Source organism: Lagenorhynchus albirostris, chromosome X (assembly GCF_949774975.1).
Source record: "Lagenorhynchus albirostris chromosome X, mLagAlb1.1, whole genome shotgun sequence".
In the NCBI taxonomy this organism is placed as follows: domain Eukaryota; kingdom Metazoa; phylum Chordata; class Mammalia; order Artiodactyla; family Delphinidae; genus Lagenorhynchus; species Lagenorhynchus albirostris.
In genome coordinates, this window is record NC_083116.1 from 2,801,890 (window position 1) to 2,819,626 (window position 17,737).

Sequence of the window (17,737 nt, forward strand, 5' to 3'; positions counted from 1 at the left end):
TCGTGCCCCGGTCCAGGAAGATCCCACATGCCGTGGAGCGGCTGGGCCTGTGAGCCATGGCCGCTGAGCCTGCGCGTCCGGAGCCTGTGCTCTGCAATGGGAGAGGCCACAGCAGTGAGAGGCCTGTGTAACACAAAAAAAAAAAAAAAAAAAAAAAAGAAAGAAAACTCAGAGGAGAGTGCAGACAGAAATGAGGTAGCTTGGTTGTCCGTGGACGTAGAAGAGCACTTTCACAAACAGGATAAGAGTAAGCAGCAATGAGTGATGTCTTACCCCATTGGAATAAGAGGTCAGAGATTAAATCCAATAATGCTCAGGGAATATTGAGGGTTAGGGAAGGTTGCAATAAACTCTCAGGCCACAAAGGTGCCATAGATAGTGATATACTGTAAGGTGATGTTTCTGATTTGGGGCCACCAAAAGTCCCTGAGAGCCATACTCATTGTTATAAATGAGATTATTTGACTCAATAGAGTGGCATTGTGAAATGCCTAGATATAGGCTTTCTCTTTTAGAATATACATTGTTTGACGTTTTTGTTTTTGGTTTTTTTTGCACTCTATGCCTCCAAGTACTGTCTCTTATGTAAACCTGAGTATTTAGGTGATTCCACTGTGCATTGGTATGCCTCCTATGCATGCTAGACTACTTTAAGTAGACATGCAGGGTTAATACCAAATTTTCTATGACTACATAACAATCTGTCTCATCATCTTCAAGATTCTAGGAGAGGACGTCATGAAGATTGTTAGTGGAGAAAATTGAAGATTAAACCATCCATCAACAGTATTGATCAAACCCAAGAATTGCTGAGTATATTTAATTGAATGTGGATAGAAAGCCCTCACTGCAGAATTACTGACATCTTGTTCAACATCACACAGAACCCATGACAGATAAGATGTGGCTCAGAAATTCCATCTCAGGACTAACAAATATGTATTTCTTCTGGTTGGCCCAGAGAAGATGCTGACATAAGTAGTTAAAAATAATTTAAATCAGGTATTCAAGGGATTTTGAGTTTTAAATGACAAACAGGAAGCTGTTCAAATATACTATTGTATCAAGAGGCATTTTTTTAAAAATATGGAGTCTATCAAGGTTAGAAAACAGCTGGGGTGTTACACAGATTCTTATTAGCATACTCCTCTTGGTGAAGATCTATCGGGAAAACTGCCTTCCAATCATCACTTTTCCTCTTATGCATAAGAGGACAAGTGCATTGAGATCAAAGTTGGTCAAGGACAGTTCACTTTGGAGTTTCTACAGGAGATGAGGTCCGAGAAGTGTTAGCAGAAGTATAGTCACCTGCATATTCAGCATGGAGCCACTCACCATGGAGGTGGAAGGATATAGAACCCTGGGCCATAAATTTGGATATAGATCATTGCAGAGACCACTGGTTTCAGGAGTGAAGAAGTATATTCACCTGGCAGAAAGTTGAGCCTAAGATGCCAAATCTACTGCTCAGTCTTATTTATGATGAGAATGGGGAAGTGAGAGGTAAGGAAAGTCAGGAAGCAGGTTCTCTGCTTCCAAATCTCTTAACGCCTCTTTTTAATGGTATATTGGTCTAGAATCCTTTGCAGTAGGATAATAGGCAGAGCTGACCTAGCATGGGAACTTCGGCAGCAGAAACCCAAAGTGAATTCGAGTGGTATAGGTCTTCTGGTACCTGCAGCCATAAAAGGCCAGGACCAAGAATAAATGCAGACATCAAATGACAAATAATAGCAGCCTCCCAACATTATTATTGTTTTATTTGGTCATTTCCTCATCCTTTAATGGGGATGGCTATCAGCAATATCTACTAGGGAGGTAGCCTTAGATCAGGTGGGGAACAGGGACAAGGTTTAGTCAATGAAGCTTGTTGGTATCTCTGAGTCTATCATTGATTTTACCTGACTCAAAACTCCATACTCAAGATCCTATACTATGAGTGCCCCTTTACAATTTCCAAGTACTTTTTTCACATCTAGCATCTGTTATCTAATTTAATTCTCACAATGGAACTGTGAGGGGAGATATCGATATCTCTATTTCGCAGTGGTGGAACCTAAGACTAAAATGATTAAGGTAGTTTATTAGTCAATAAACAGTAGAGCCAGGGCCCAATCTCAGGGCCATTGGTTCCAAGTACAAGGTTCTTTGTTTCTCATCACTGCTATGTTTGAGAGAAATAGTGAAGCAGGGTAAAAATGAACAGCACACCCTCACAGCCCCAGTCTGCCAATCTGTGAATGTCAGGGTTTGGTGGGAGACAGTATGTTTTCTAACAAAGGGTACTGAAACAAGCCATAACTATTTCAAAGCTGGATGTCAACTTAGAGGATCGCCCCTTATAAGAAAATAAAAAAGAGCAGGTTCTGGCTAATACTGATGTAAGAGGGAAAATATGAGAGTTTTCTGGTTTAATACTAAGATTAAGGAAGGACGGCTTGGCAGACAGTGTGTCTGGAAGATAAAATTCTTCTTAGTGGGGTCAAAAGGATAGGAAAACTGTAACCAAGACATGGGAGGAAAAATTGCTCATTTGAGTTGCAAAGTGAAGAAGTCTGATTCCAGGTAGAAAGACTGGGTTCTGCTCAGCTTAGCCAGGACCAACACATTAATTTATTCCACAACAAAGGGAATGAGACTACATCTCACTTGTAACACATTAATCTACAGTGATTGCAAAGGAGTCCCTATTGGAGATTTCTGAGGGAAATAAAGAATTTTATTCACTGAAAGATGCCTATTACAATACCATTAAGTCTAAATAGAACCACATTTCAAACACCGAATGGACATGCTTGCACATGTCTCTTTGTGCACATGTGTAAGGATTTCTTTTGAATATAGATCTATGAGTGGAATAAATGGGTTATAAGATATACACATCTCAACTTCAGCAAATATTTCCAAATTGCTCTCCAAAATGGTTTTACCAATTTACACTTCCTCCTAGCAGTGTATGAGAGTTCTCTTTGTTTCAGTTCTTAACCAGTACTCGGTACTCTCATGATCTTAAATTTTTGCTGGGCTGATAGCTGTGAATGGTACATCTTTTTAATTTGCATTTCCCTCATTATCTAGTGATGTTGGATATCTTACATTCATTGGTTATTCAGATTCTTTCTTTCATGAATTACATTTCCTATTTAGGTTAGTACACTTGAAATTAATATTTATATGTGGTATGAGGTAGCAATGTACTTTTTATATATGGGTAACCTGTAGTCTGGCACATCTTTCAATAGTACATGTTTTTCTCACTGATATATAATACCTGTCCTGCCATACATCAAGACTTCATGTATCCATAGGACAGTTTATGGGTGTACTGTTCTGTTTCATTAGTTTTGATGTATAGACTCATTTCATTTCATTTCATTTATTTTTTTTTAACATCTTTATTGGAGTATAATTGCTTTACAATGGTGTGTTAGTTTCTGCTTTATAACAAAGTGAATCAGTTATACCTATACATACGTTCCCATATCTCTTCCCTCTTGCGTCTCCCTCCCTCCCACCCTCCCTATCCCACCCCTCTAGGTGGTCACAAAGCATCGAGCTGATCTCCTTGTGCTATGCAGCTGCTTCCCACTAGCTATCTATTTTACATTTGGTAGTGTGTATATGTCCATGCCACTCTCTCACTTTGTCCCAGCTTACCCTTCCCCCTCCCCATATCCTCAAGTCCATTCTCTAGTAGGTCTGTGTCTTTATTCCCGTTTTGCCCCTAGGTTCTTCATGACCATTTTTTTGTTTGTTTTTTAGATTCCATATATATGTGTTAGCATACGGTATTTGTTTTTCTCTTTCTGGCTTACTTCACTCTGTATGACAGACTCTAGGTCCATCCGCCTCACTACAAATAACTCAATTTCATTTCTTTTTATGCTGAGTAATATTCCATTGTATATATGTGCCATATCTTCTTTATCCATTCATCTGTTGATGGACACTTAGGACAGCTACATGTACAAGAATGAAATCAGAGCACTCCCTAACACCATACACAAAAATAAACTCAAAATGGATTAAAGACCTAAATGTAAGGCCAGACACTATCAAACTCTTAGAGGAGAACATAGGCAGAACACTCTATGACATAAATCACAGCAAGATCCTTTTTGACCCACCTCCTAGAGAAATGGAAATAAAAACAAAAATAAACAAATGGGACCTAATGAAACTTAAAAGCTTTTGCACAGCAAAGGAAACCATAAACAAGACGAAAGAACAACCCTCAGAATGGGAGAAAATATTTGCAAGTGAAGCAACTGACAAAGGATTAATCTCCAAAATTTACAAGCAGCTCATGCAGCTCAATATCAAAAAAACAAACAATCCAATCCAAAACTGGGCAGAAGACCTAAATAGACATTTTTTCAAAGAAGAAATACAGATTGCCAACAAACACATGAAAGAATGCTCAACATCATTAATCATTTGCAAATCAAAACTACAATGAGATATCATCTCATACCTGTCAGAATGGCCATCACCAAAAAATGTACAAACAATAAATGCTAGAGAGGGTGTGGAGAAAAGGGAACCCTCTTGCACTGCTGGTGGGAATGTGAATTCGTACAGCCACTATGGAGAACAGTATGGAGGTTCCTTAAAAAACTAAAAATAGAACTACCACACGACCGAGCAATCCCACTACTGGGCATATACCCTGAGAAAACCATAGTTCAAGAAGAGTCATGTACCACAATGTTCATTGCAGCTCTATTTACAATAGCCAGGACATGGAAGCAATATAGACTCATTTTAAATGGGAGTCTTTATGCTTTTTTTCAGTTTGTGTAATTTGGGTCAAATTTTATATTTTTAAAAATTAATATGCAACTTACATACAGTATAATTCACTCTTTGTGGTGTACCATCATGTAACTAGCAATACAACCCAGATACAGAATACTTCTAGCAACTGGAAAAATCCCCTCACAGCTCTTCTGATAGGCTACTAATGATATCATATTGTGGTTATAAATTGCATTTCCTGATTGCATATCTTCATGTGTTGATTTGCCACCAGTCTATTTTCTTGGGTGAAATATCTGTTTAGATCCTTTGCAAGAAAAATTTTTGGCTTGTTTTATCACTTATTAGTGAATTTTGAAAGTTCTTTATATATTCTTTATGCAAGTCCTTTGTTAGAAGTTTGAAATGAAAATATTTCTTCCAGTCTTTGGCTTGTGCTTTTATTCTTTTAACAGTATCTTTGAAAAAGAGAAGTTTTAAATTTTGATCAATCTAACTCAGCAATTTGTTCTTGTTTAGTTTGTGACTTTTATGTCATATCTAAAAACGATTTTGCTTGACCCAAAGTCACGGACATTTTCTCCTATGTTTTCTTCTAGAAATTTTATAGTCTTAGGTTTTACATTTAGGTCTATGATCTATTCTGAGTTAATTTTTGTATAAGGTGTGAAGTAAGGGTTGGAGTAGCATGTTTTAGCATATGTCTATCTAATTGTTCCAGCACAATTTTTTGAAAAAGCTATATTTTCTACACTGCATTATCACCATGGTTGAAAATCAATTGACCATATATGTCTGGGCATATTTTTTAACTCTCCATTCTGTTCCATTGGTTGATGTATAAATATTTGCAAACGAAGCAACTGCCAAAGGATTAATCTCCAAAATGTACAAGCAGCTCATGACGCTCAATATCAAAAAAACAAAAAACCCAATCCAAAAACAGGTAAAAGACCTAAATAGACATTTCTCCAAAGAAGTTATACAGATTGCCAACAAACACATGAAAAGATGCTGAACTTCACTAATCATTAGGGAAATGCAAATCAAAACTACAATGGGGTATCACCTCATACCAGTCAGAATGGCCATCATCAAAAAATCTACAAACAATAAATGCTGTAGAGGGTGTGGATAAAAGGGAGCCCTCTTACACTGTTGGTGGGAATGTAAATTGGTACAGCCGCTATGGAGAACTGTATGGAGTTTCCTTAGAAAACTCAAATATTCTTTTACTGTTTTGATCGATGTACTTTTATAGTAAATCTTGAAACATTGAAATCCTATAATAGAGTTCTCCAAATTAAGAATGCATTAAAAATTTTGTTTTGGCTATTTAGCTCTTTTGCCTTTCCATACAAATTTCAGAATCCATGAATTTCTACCAAAAAACCCTTAGATTTTATTTAGGACTGTGTTTAATCTGTAGAATTGTTTAGGAAGAATTGACTCTGCCTTAGCTTCCACTTCCCCTTTATAGTGAGATCTGAAATTCAGCCAGATGTGAAAATTTAGGTTCTTCTCAAGCCTTTTCTGAGCATATGTCAAGCCCTGGGCATGTGCGTGGACTTATCAATCCCTTGGTATATGTTGGAAGTTTATAAAAATCCTTATTCACCCAAGTATCTCCTTTTCTAAACTTTTTCTTCTCAGGCTTTTCAGTCTGTCTATTGCTTGTCCCAGCTCTTATCCCTAGCCCCAGGCTGCTGCTGTCAATATTTTTGTCTTTAAATGCTTTTGACAATGCCTCTCAGGAAGCAGCCCCAACACTAGGAATGATCCCATTTGAGTGAAACAAAGTCAAGCCATTGCATCCCTCTTTCAAAAAGGGGTTAAGGGTTTCGACCTGCCATTCAGAATAAGATTTATATTGCTCTTTCTGGCAATGGGAACCTGTAACAGGAGTGTGGGCTAACATCTTTATGGCTCCTGACGCTCTGGGGGTTGCGGGATATAGGTGGGTGAAGTACCTTTTTTTTTCATCACATATTCCCCTGGTGGATATAAGTTTTTGACTAGATTCTAGAGTTTTGTAAAATTTGATTCTGACAGTTTTTCCAAGCTTATTAGTTGTTTTTATGGAGAGAGAGAGCCCTAGATTTCCTTACTCTGCCACTTTTGGTGACATTACTCTTCTATTTTTCCTGATATTCATAGATTTTGTCTTTTTGTTGTTTGGTCAGTCTGACTAGAGGTTTGTCAATTTTTTTCAAGGAACCAGTTTTTAATTTCACTGATTTCCTCTATCGTTTTTCTATTTTTAATTCTACTTTCTTTTAAATGTGTTTCTTTTTTTATATTTCTAGTTATTGAGATGGAAGCTTAGATTATAGACTTTTTGAGTCTTCTTTTTTCCTAAAGTAGATATTTAATGCTATACATTTCCCTCTATGTATTTCTTTATGAGCATCCCACAGCTTTGATGTGTTGTATTTTTATTTTTATTGAGTTCACTATATTTTGAAACATCACTTATGACTTCTTTCTTGATCCATGGGTTATTTAGAAGAGTGTTCTTTAATGTCCAAATATTAGGAAAGGTATTTTTCTGTATTAATTACTATTTTTATTCTTTTATGGTTACTGATCATAGTTTATATGACTTTAGTTCTTTTAAATTTGTTAAGGTTTGTTTTATGGGCTATCTTGGTGAATGTCCCAATGTACTTGAAAAAATTGGATATTCTTCTGTTGGGGGTAGAGTGTTCTATAAATGTCAATTAGGTGACACTGGTTGATAATATTGTTCAGGTCTTCCATACATTTACTAATTTTGTCTGTACACATTCTATCAATTGTTGAAAGAGGAATATTGAAGTATCCAACAATAATTTTGGAGTTTTAAATTTCCTATTTGAATTCCATCAGTTTCTGTGTCATATATTTTGAAGTTCCATTGTTGGATATCACATTTAGCCTTGTAATATCTTACTTGTGATTTAATTATGTAAATCCCTCTTCATCTTTGGTAATTTTCCTTGTTCTACAGTATAGTTCTTTGATTTTAATATAGCCACCACATCTCTCTTTTGATTAGTGTTTACATTATATATATTTTCCATTCTTTTAATATATTTATATCTTTATATTTATAGTGGGCGTCGTATACACAGAATATGTTTGGCTCTTTTTTTTCCAATCTGACAATCTCTGGCTTTGTATGTTTAGACCACCTACAATTAATATATTTATTGACATGGTTATGTTTAGATTCATCATTTTATTATTTGTTTGTTTGTCCCCTCTGTTTTTATGTTAATCTATTTTCCTTTTACTGAATATTTTTGAAATATTTGAACATCTTTATTTTATCTATTGCCTCTTTAGAAATATTTCTTTATGAGATTCATTGGTTGCTATAGGGATTACCATTTTCACAGCTAAGGTTTCACAGTCTTCTTGGAGTTAATATTGTTCCACTTCCAGTAAAGTGTAGAAAGTAGTCTTGTAACAATATCAGTCCATTGCCCATCCAAAGTACCTTTATGTTATGGGTGTCTTAACTATTATATCAACATTCATTAAAACCCACATGAGACAATGTTTGAATTTTTTATTTCAGCAGTCATAACTATTTTAAAGAATGTAAGAAAGAACAATTTTTTTAACATATATCCAAAATTTCCATATCTGTTGTTCTTCCTTTATTCCTGACAATCTAATTTCCCCCCAGCATTACTTCCCTTAAGCCTGAAGAACTTCTGTAGAATTTCTTATAGAATAACTCTGCTGGTAACAAATTCCCTTGTCTTTTTAAATCTCAGAATGTCTCCTGAAGCTTTTTTTTTTACATCTTTATTGGCATATAATTGCTTTACAATGTTCTGTTAGATTTTGCTGTATAACAAGGTGAATCAGCTATATGTATACATACATCCCCATATCCCCTCCCTCTTTAGCCTCCCTCCCACCCTCCCTGTCCCATCCCTCTAAGTGGTCACAAAGCACCGAGCTGATCTCCCTGTGCTATGCAGCTGCTTCCTACTAGCTAGCTATTTTACATTTGGTAGTGTATATGTCAATGCTACTCTCTCACTTCGTCCCAGCTTCCCCTCCCCCACTGTGTCCTCAAGTCCATTCTCTATGTCTGTGTCTGTATTCCTGTCCTGCCCCTAGGTTCATCAGAACCATTTTATTTTAGATTCCATATATATGTGTTAGCATAAGGTATTTGTTTTTCTCTTTCTGACTGACTTCACTCTGTATGACAGACTCCAGGTCCATCCACCTCACTACAAATAACTCAATTTCATTTTTTATGGCTGTAATATTCCGTTGTATATATGTGCCACATCTTCTTTATCCATTCATCTGTCAATGGACACTTAAGTTGCTGAAGCATATTTTTATTGGGTATAGAGTTCTGAGGTTAACAGTTCTTTTCTTTAAGCATATTAAAGATTCTGTTTCACTATTGTCTGTGAATTGATGATATAGCTTCAGTCTTTCAAGTAGTTGTTCCCCTTCATAGACTGTGTGATTTTCCAATACCTTCTTTCAAGATTTTCCTTCATCTTTGGTATTTAGCAGTTTGATTATTATATGTCTAGGCAATCATTTCTTCTTCTTTTTTTTCTTTTCTGTTTAGGGCCTGTAGAATGGCTTGATTCTGTAAACTTATGTGTTCTACCAAACTTGGAAAGTTTCTGAGCACTATTTCTTCAGATACATTTTTTCTTTACTAATTTCTTTCCCCTCTCTTTCTGGAATTCCAGTGCTCTATGTGTTGGACATTATCATATCATTCAGCATAGCCCTGAGTTTCTGTTGATATTTTTTCAGACATTTTTGTTGCTATTCTTCACATTGGATAATTTCTGTCAATCACCAATTTCACTGACTCTTTCCTTTGTCATCTCCATTCTGCTATTGAGACCATCCAGTGAATTTTTTATTTTGGTAATTGCATTTTTTATTGCTAAATTTTCAAATTGGTTATTTTTATATTTCCTAATTTTTCTGTGAAAACTTCATTTTTCTGTTTATTTTAAATGTATTTTCATTTACCTCATGGAGCTTAGTTATAATAACCATTTAAAAATCTTTGACTGAAATTTTCAACATTTGAATCATGTTACAGTTGACATTTGTTGATTGTCTTTTCCCTGAGAATTGGTAACATTTTTCTGGTTCTTTCTAAGTAAAATAATACTGAATTGTATTCTGGACATTTTGACTATTATGTGGAGTCTTAGTCCTGTTATAATGCTTTGGAGAATGTTGAATTTTTTTTTCTTATTTGTTTTAGCAGACAATCAACTTGGTTAAAAAGCAAGGTCTGCCTTGCTTTCTCTGGGTGGTGATGCCCATCTCTTTCAGTTTTCAAAGCCTTTGCTATGATGCATTTGGTTTATGTCACACACGTATCACTGAGGGGATAGCCCTAAGGCTTGGTCCGTGGTTTACATATTAATTCATAGTTCAATTATCAAAATCTTTGCTATGTGGTTTTGAGTCTGTCCTATACTTGTGCTATTCAGGATTAGTGTGAAATTTAGGTGGTGGTTTAAATCATAGTGTACTTCTCAAAGCCTTTGGCATGCTGCCTTGAGTCTGTCCTAGGCATGTGCTTAAGGGTAAACCTATGATTTGTGAGGGTTCATATAAAGAATTAGTGGATCCTCTTCTTTAACCCTCTATACTCTGGGATTCCCCACACTCTGTGGTATACAGTGGTCTTTTCCCCTAGTTTTCTGGCAAGACAGATTTTTAAAATCAGAGTTTTAGCTGTTCGTGCCACTGTCCCACTATGCAGCTTTGCCTTTAAGGCAGAACTGCAAGAGAAAAGAAGAAGAAAAAAGAAAAACAGGAAACATATTTCCCTGTGGGTTGCTTCTCCAAGTCTTGATGCCCCTCTATAATCTACCTGTTCTTTTTTACTTTGCAGAGTCCTTGGGTAGTTGCTTTTATATTTCGTCCAGAGATTTTCATTTATAATCATTGGGAGAGAAAGGCTGTAATGCACTTATTCCACCATGCCAGAAACCAGTTTAGTTTTATTTTAAGTTTAGTTTTTCACCCTCTTTTTCTTACTGTCCTGTGGTTTTTTAGTTTGCTTCTACTCTGATCCCTGTTCCAAACTGGACTTATAACAGTATTTTTGAAGTTTCTTCTCCATTGTGATATTACTGATCCATTCCTGGTCCAACAAGCCACTTAGATCAATTTCTAATCCCAAGACTATGTCTTTGTAGATTATGTCATCCCCACCCCCCCCCAGCCCATGCCTGCTGCCTCAAACAGAGTCATACCCTGGGCATCAGTTCATCTTCACTTTTTCTAGCCTCTCTACAAGGAGAGCCCCAGCTCTGACCAACGAGTACTCAGCCTGCTTCTATTCTCCTCTTTTGTACAGAGAAATATTTTAGTTTCTTTTACTTTACTTCTTATTTTCAGACCCAGATCTCTGGCTTCAGTATTACTTACAACTTTGATTTGTGTCTGTTCCATGATATTTTGATCTTTTATTTGGAACAATTATATCTTTTTTATTATATCATTTATATTTTATCTCTCATTATAATGTGTTTATTACCTGTGCCATCTTATCTGGAAGTTCCAAACATTTCTTAAGAATGACAGTGTATGTGCCTCTGGTAGCCTCTTCTAATCTATTATGGCCAATATTTTTAATGTTGGAATCATAACAAAATGGATTCCCTTTTTTACAGATAAAGAAATTAAGGTATAGTTAACTTGAGGTAGGACCAGGATTAACCCAAGTCTCCAGAGTCCTATACCAAAGTTTTTTCCACTTATTAATTTTATGTCTAAGCTAAAAATCAGCAGACCCTGGAAAAATGCCAGAGCATCCTTGTAACATTTTAGAATATTTCAGCTGTTTTAAAGATTCTATTGCTTTTCCCCTGACTTTCAGCTTGTTCTGGCTCAAGGATGTGCCTTTAGAGTGGAGAAGACATTGTGTAGTTGGCCTCCAACTTACTTCTTGGTCATTATTTGAGCACTGCTTCAAATTCCCTCTCTAATTTTGTTATAATATTGCCCCAAGGAAATCCTACTAACTCTTGGAAGTGACCTCTATTTTCCACACATCTGCCCATCATTTTCTCTGGAGCTACAAATCCTAATATTGCCTTTGATCCCCATCACAAGGAAGGGATGTCTCTAGAAAGGTCTGAGGGCAAAGATATTCTAGGAAGGCCCTTCTGTAGACCTATATTAATGCCACTAGAAGCACTGAGCACAGCAACCTGTTCTGAGAAAAGCCTGGTTATTATTACTTTTTTCCTACCTCTTTACTACATTAATGCTTATTTCTTGTTTTTGCCACTGCCCTATCTCTTCTTCAGTTCTAATTTAGTGCCTCTGATCTACTCTGGGCTTAGAAACCACAAGACCAAAGAAACAGAGCATAGTTTTTGAAATGGATTTTAGGGATCTCTGTGCCGAAACTTCATATTCTAGTTAAGGAAACCTAGGCTCAAGGAGATAACAGTCTCATTCACGATCATAGTAGCTTGTCAGTATCACTACTTGACCTGTACCAAGATCTTCTGAAATCAGGTTCAATGCTTTTTCCACTACACGCTGGGTAAGTATTGAGCTAGGTAACAAATAATAGGTGTACAGGAAAGGGAAAAGGAAAAGTTGGAGGAGGGAAACATCTAGAATGAGTGACAGACAAATGATACCATTTGAACTGACACTTGAAATATGTGTTGGTACTTTACAAATTAAATGTTAAATGCCAGATTAAAGAATGAGATAATGGTGAGGAAGATGAAATGCTGAGGATGATAGCCCAGGAATCAGTGTTTTTGTGGAACCGGTGAATGAAGTGGAGTGATCTGAATGGTGTGTACTGCCCACCAACTGTAACTGGCTTGGGACTGAAAGATGAATTTTGGGGGTGCATTAAGACTGAACTTCTTGCTGGTGTTTTGTTATAAACATATGTTTCATGTAGCTAGCTATTAAGATTTGCTGTACATTCCAGGTGCCAGACACTAGATGAAGTAGCATAAACACAGTGCTAGACCTCTAGCCTACCAAATGTCAAAAGTTATGAGCTTTGCCCAGACAGCCTGCAAAAGGGGGTATGAGTCAATTGCAGAGCTTAGATTAGAACTTAGGACCTCTAATGCAGAGTTTTGTCATATCTGCTTCCTTAAGCCATCTGTCTGTGATTCCTCTGAAGAGCTTATCTGTGATTAATGCTATGGTGTGTGTGTGTCACTGAGTACTTACAGTATCTCAGTCCCCAAGGTTTGTAAAAGACAAATGAAAAGGCCATTAACAGAACAGAGTACTCCAGCTCTCAGATCTCCGAGAGGTTCTCCATAAGTCATTGTAGCCCACTCCCTAAATCCATGTTGCTAGCAGACCCAGCGAGTCACATGGAAGCTCATTTCTAGTAGCTTAGTCTCTCTTCAAGATGAAAAGTGTACACAATAACAAACACTTATTCTCTAAAATTCCCAGTGATATGGAAGTAGGAAAACATAAAAGTCAGGACTTTGTTCTTTTAGTCAAAGTCCCAATCCTTAAAACCTCACTATTGTCAGGAAGACTGTTATTGGGAAGGATTGAAGAGTCCGTCACAGCCTGTAATGAGATAACGGGGTATGGTTGGCTTTTGTTCATATCATTCATCTTATGATCCTGTCTAATAGCACTGTGACAAAGTTTCATCACAAAACATATTTCAGAGTGCCAGTAAAAAATTCAGACCCAATCCAGAGGAAAGTGAATGTGGGATAGTGAGGTTGCTTAAAACCATGTCAAAAGAGGGGAGACACAAAGGAAGTCAGGATATTTAATCTGGAAAGGAACAAGAAGAGAAGACTTAGGTGTACCATGATCACTTTCCTTCAATCTTTGAACGTCTTTAACTCTCAAAAGAACAAGAAGCAGATTTTGTTGTGTGGATCCAAAGGGCACTACTAAGACCGATGTTTATGTGTGTGCTGGAGTGGAGAAGCTAGAGTTGGGGAAACTACTCTGGTTTCCGCTCAGAGGAGAAAATTCATAGCTTCTTGGGGATCTATTTTAATTCAAACTAGAAAATACAGTTTGTATGAGCAACATAGTCAATATAAACACAGTGATCACTTGCTGATTGGCGTATCTTTACTCTTTCAGATCAAAAGCAAGCTGGAATGACATTAGGAACTGGTTGATAAGTTCCCCACCAATGGGAGTCCCACTGAGGGCTAAGGGCATGTGTGTTTAGCTTCCAATACCACAGTAAATTTGCAAAAGGAAAAGATAATTCTATTCACCTTTGGTTTCAGAAGGTAATATTGGAAGGAAATTGGATCTCCAAAGTAAATAAAAAAGAACCAAGGAGCATTGGAAAATATTTGTTAAAAAAAGAAAAAGGAAAAAAAACCTCATTTCCAAATTAAATCATTTTTCACATTTGAAAAATGAGAAGGCTGTGAACAAGGGCTAGACTATGAACTGTAGCCCTAACCAGTTTTAGTCTAATTCACTGGTCTTTTCATTTAATTAAATGAAATAGCAAACTTCTAATCATTCCTTCACACAGAGGAGCTAGAGTGGTGGGTGGATACTCTCTTCTTTGTCTGGGACTGAGGACCTTAGACTTCTGGGTGAGTTCTGTCCACTTGGCCTTATGGGTATCTCATATGGTCTTGCCTCTGGAATAGTATTAAGCAGCAGCAGCAGGTAACATATATTGAAAACTGGATTTATTCTAACTATTGGTCTCAATACTGTCTCCTTAAATCCTCAGAGCAATTCTGAGGTACGTGCTATCATTATCCCAATTTTCCAGATGAATAAACAGGCATAGAGAAGTTAAGTGACAAAAGGCGCACAAAGTGTAAATGGCAGAACCTAAATTCAAACTCAGTTAGTCATGCTTTCAATCACTGTACATTACTTCTGCAGGGTACTTCTGTGTGTTGTCACATACCCTGCTCCAAGGCAGCTGGATTTCCTAGTCAAAAAATGGGATTTAGTCATTGGGGCTTTGTGGTCCCTGTGTGCAACACTGGGGGAATGTCAATATACACTACCAATGTAAAGAGATAGCTAGTGGGAAGCAGCCACATAGCACAGGGAGATGAGCTTGGTGCTTTGTGTCCACCTAGAGGGGTGGGATAGGGAGGGTGGGAGGGAGATGCAAGAGAGAGGAGATATGGGGATATATGTTTATGTATAGCTGATTTACTTTGTTATACAGCAGAAACTAATACACAATTGTAAAGCAGTTATACTCCAATAAAGATGTTAAAAAAATTTTTTGATGTGGACCATTTTCTTAAAGTCTTTATTGAATTTGTTACAATATTGCTTCTGTTTTATGTTTTGGGTTTTTTGGCTGCAAGGCTTGTGGGATCTTAGCTCCCCAACCAGGGAACGAACCCACACCCCCTGCATTGGAAGGTGAGGTCTTAACCACTGGATCCCCAGGGAAGTCCCAATGGGTGTCTTTTAAATGACAGTGAACAGTTGAGAGAGAGGAGGAATACCTTATTTGCATTAAACCTTGTTAGGTTGCACCCTCCAGACCTGCAAGCCCTGTACTTTCCCAGCCTCGAGACCAAAGAAAGAGCCTGGAGTCAGCGACAGAGACATCAATGGTTTCATGGATAAGGTGAATCTTCCTTGTCTGAACCAAGGTCCTGGAGTGACACCCCACCATGTGCAGCAGAGGTGGGCAGGATTTGGTGGCAGTCTTCACTCCCAGGTGGGATGGGGAGGGAGGTTACCAGTTACAGGAGTATTGACTTTAGGTCGGTGCTTATTGGTTGCCAGGGAAACCAGTAGAGGGGTTCACCCCTCACTGCCCCTTTGATAAATCATCATAGTGGAGATAATTCTGATCTAAAGATTAGATCATTAGCTGGGGCCAGAGACAAGTACATAGGCATTTACTGATTAGGCCCTATGATTGAGGGAAGGTCAGTCATGTGAGTAGGTGTAGGTGAAGCAGGGACTGGTGGAGCAGGGGATGTACAGAGAGCAAGAGAACAGCCACATTGGGTGGCCTGATCATACAAACCTCCTACCTTCCTCAGGCAGCAGAGAAAACTTGCCTTTTACTACCATTGGGCACCTTTAGTCAGATGCTTTTTGCTTGGCCCTGCGTTCAGAGTTCCTAGTTAGAGCAGAGAGAAAATTCAAATTTGTTTGATACCAAACCCTCATTGTACAAGAGAAAAGCCAAAAGAAGAAAAGTCTTAAGGCATTCAGCAAGTCGGACAGAACGCAAGCCTTCCCATCCCAGTCAAAGACTCTTCCTTTTCTACCTACAGTGACTCCATTCTCCTCTTAGAGCTAGAGCAGTCTCCTGACTTTATCACCACTATCTCTCTTCTTTTTCTCCTATAGTCTGGGTCCCCTGTTTTGTTTTCGTTTTTGTTTTGGCTGTGCCAAGTGGCATGTGGGATCTTAGTTATCCAACCAGAGATCGAACCCACATCCCCTGCAGTGGAAGAACAGAGTCGTAACCACTGGACTGCCAGGGAAGTCCCTGGGCCCCCTGTTTTGAATCTGCATAGGTATCTTACAGTTTTACAGTTAAATTGGTTTAGAAAGTTGTTCTGTATCTAACTATGTCCTGCCTGTAATATTGGATTCAAATGTAATTGTGGTCTCTCCCATTAATTAATTAATTTTGTTTTATGTACTTTGGGGTATGGCAATGTTTCCCCAGCCAATGAATCTGGTAGTGTATCTGAAGAGACAAGTGTTTAGGGGGCATGTTCTGCATTCTGAAGTGTTGTCTCTTGTCCTTGAAGCACAGAAATATCTCTGAGGGAAGACTGTGCTCTAGATGAGAGCCCAAATATTTAAAACACAACTCTAGCTTCAGAGACATGTTATTTGCTGATTAAGCTTGGAAGTAGATAGATTGTGTGTTTTGGTGAATTGACTACAGTGTCGATTATTATTAAATGATACTCATAGTCTCTTTTGAAAATGGAATGTTTGTGGATGTGTACAGTGGCCTTAAGTATACTTTGTGCCTGTGTAGGGGAATAATGTATTAAGAGCCTAAGAGATGGCTCTGGAAAATGTGAAGTCAATAAGACATAAAGTACATCTGGGCTAGGACCCAGGACTGGATGAATATAGTGAATATGCTATGAATGGAGTATGTGTGTCCATTACCTCTCCATGGGAAAAAAGAAATAGTGTAATGTATAGCACAGGGAATATAACCAATATTTTACAATAACTTTAAATGGAGCATAATCTATAAAAATGTCAAATCACAATATTGTACCCTTAAAACTAATATAATGTTTTAAATCAACTATACTTCAATTAAAAAGGAAATATAAAATTTAAAAATTAAAAAAATACTGCCATAGACTGCAGTAACCAGCCTCATTATAGTATACATATATCAAGTCCTATGTGGGCTTTATTGGTATTAGCTGCGTTACTTGTGTGCTCTACTGGGGTCAGGTGTGCTGGGCTGGAGTGGATCTTGTTTGAATTTAGTGTAATGATGAGGTGTTTGGTAGGCTGTAATTGACTTTGCTAAGCTGAGGTAGGCTACCCTGTACTCTGAGGTATGCTTGAGTGGGTGAGCTAGTCTGAGCTGCAATGGGGTAAACAGGGATGACAGAAGGAGGAAAAGAGAAACTTAGCAGTGCAATAACTTCACTTCTCTGAGTATCATTTTCCAACTTGGCAAATATATATGTGATGAGATTCATCCATTAATACCGAAAATGTTCAGTGAGCACCATCTCAATAACAGGCTCCTTTTCTATGTACTGAGGATACAGAGATAACAAAACAGGGACACTGCCCTTCAGGAGCTCTTGGGTTATGTGGCAAGGCAGATGAGTAAATACACAGTTGCAATAGAAAAAAAATGCAAAGAGAGTGTATCAGGTGATATCAATCATCTCCAAATCTCAGTCACTTAACCCAACAAAAGTACTTCTCATTGATGCAAAGTCTATTGTGGATCCAGGCAACTCTCCAGTGCCGTTGTCCTCCAAGTGTTGGGTCATCATTCCAGGCTGTTTCA

The 17,737-nt window shown here is 37.6% G+C and overlaps 1 protein-coding gene across 1 annotated transcript in view; it reads left to right on the forward strand.

The window, feature by feature from the left end:
- GABRA3 (gamma-aminobutyric acid type A receptor subunit alpha3) overlaps positions 1 to 17,737 on the forward strand; it is a 153,559-nt gene that overhangs the window by 48,802 nt on the left and 87,020 nt on the right. The window lies entirely within an intron of this gene.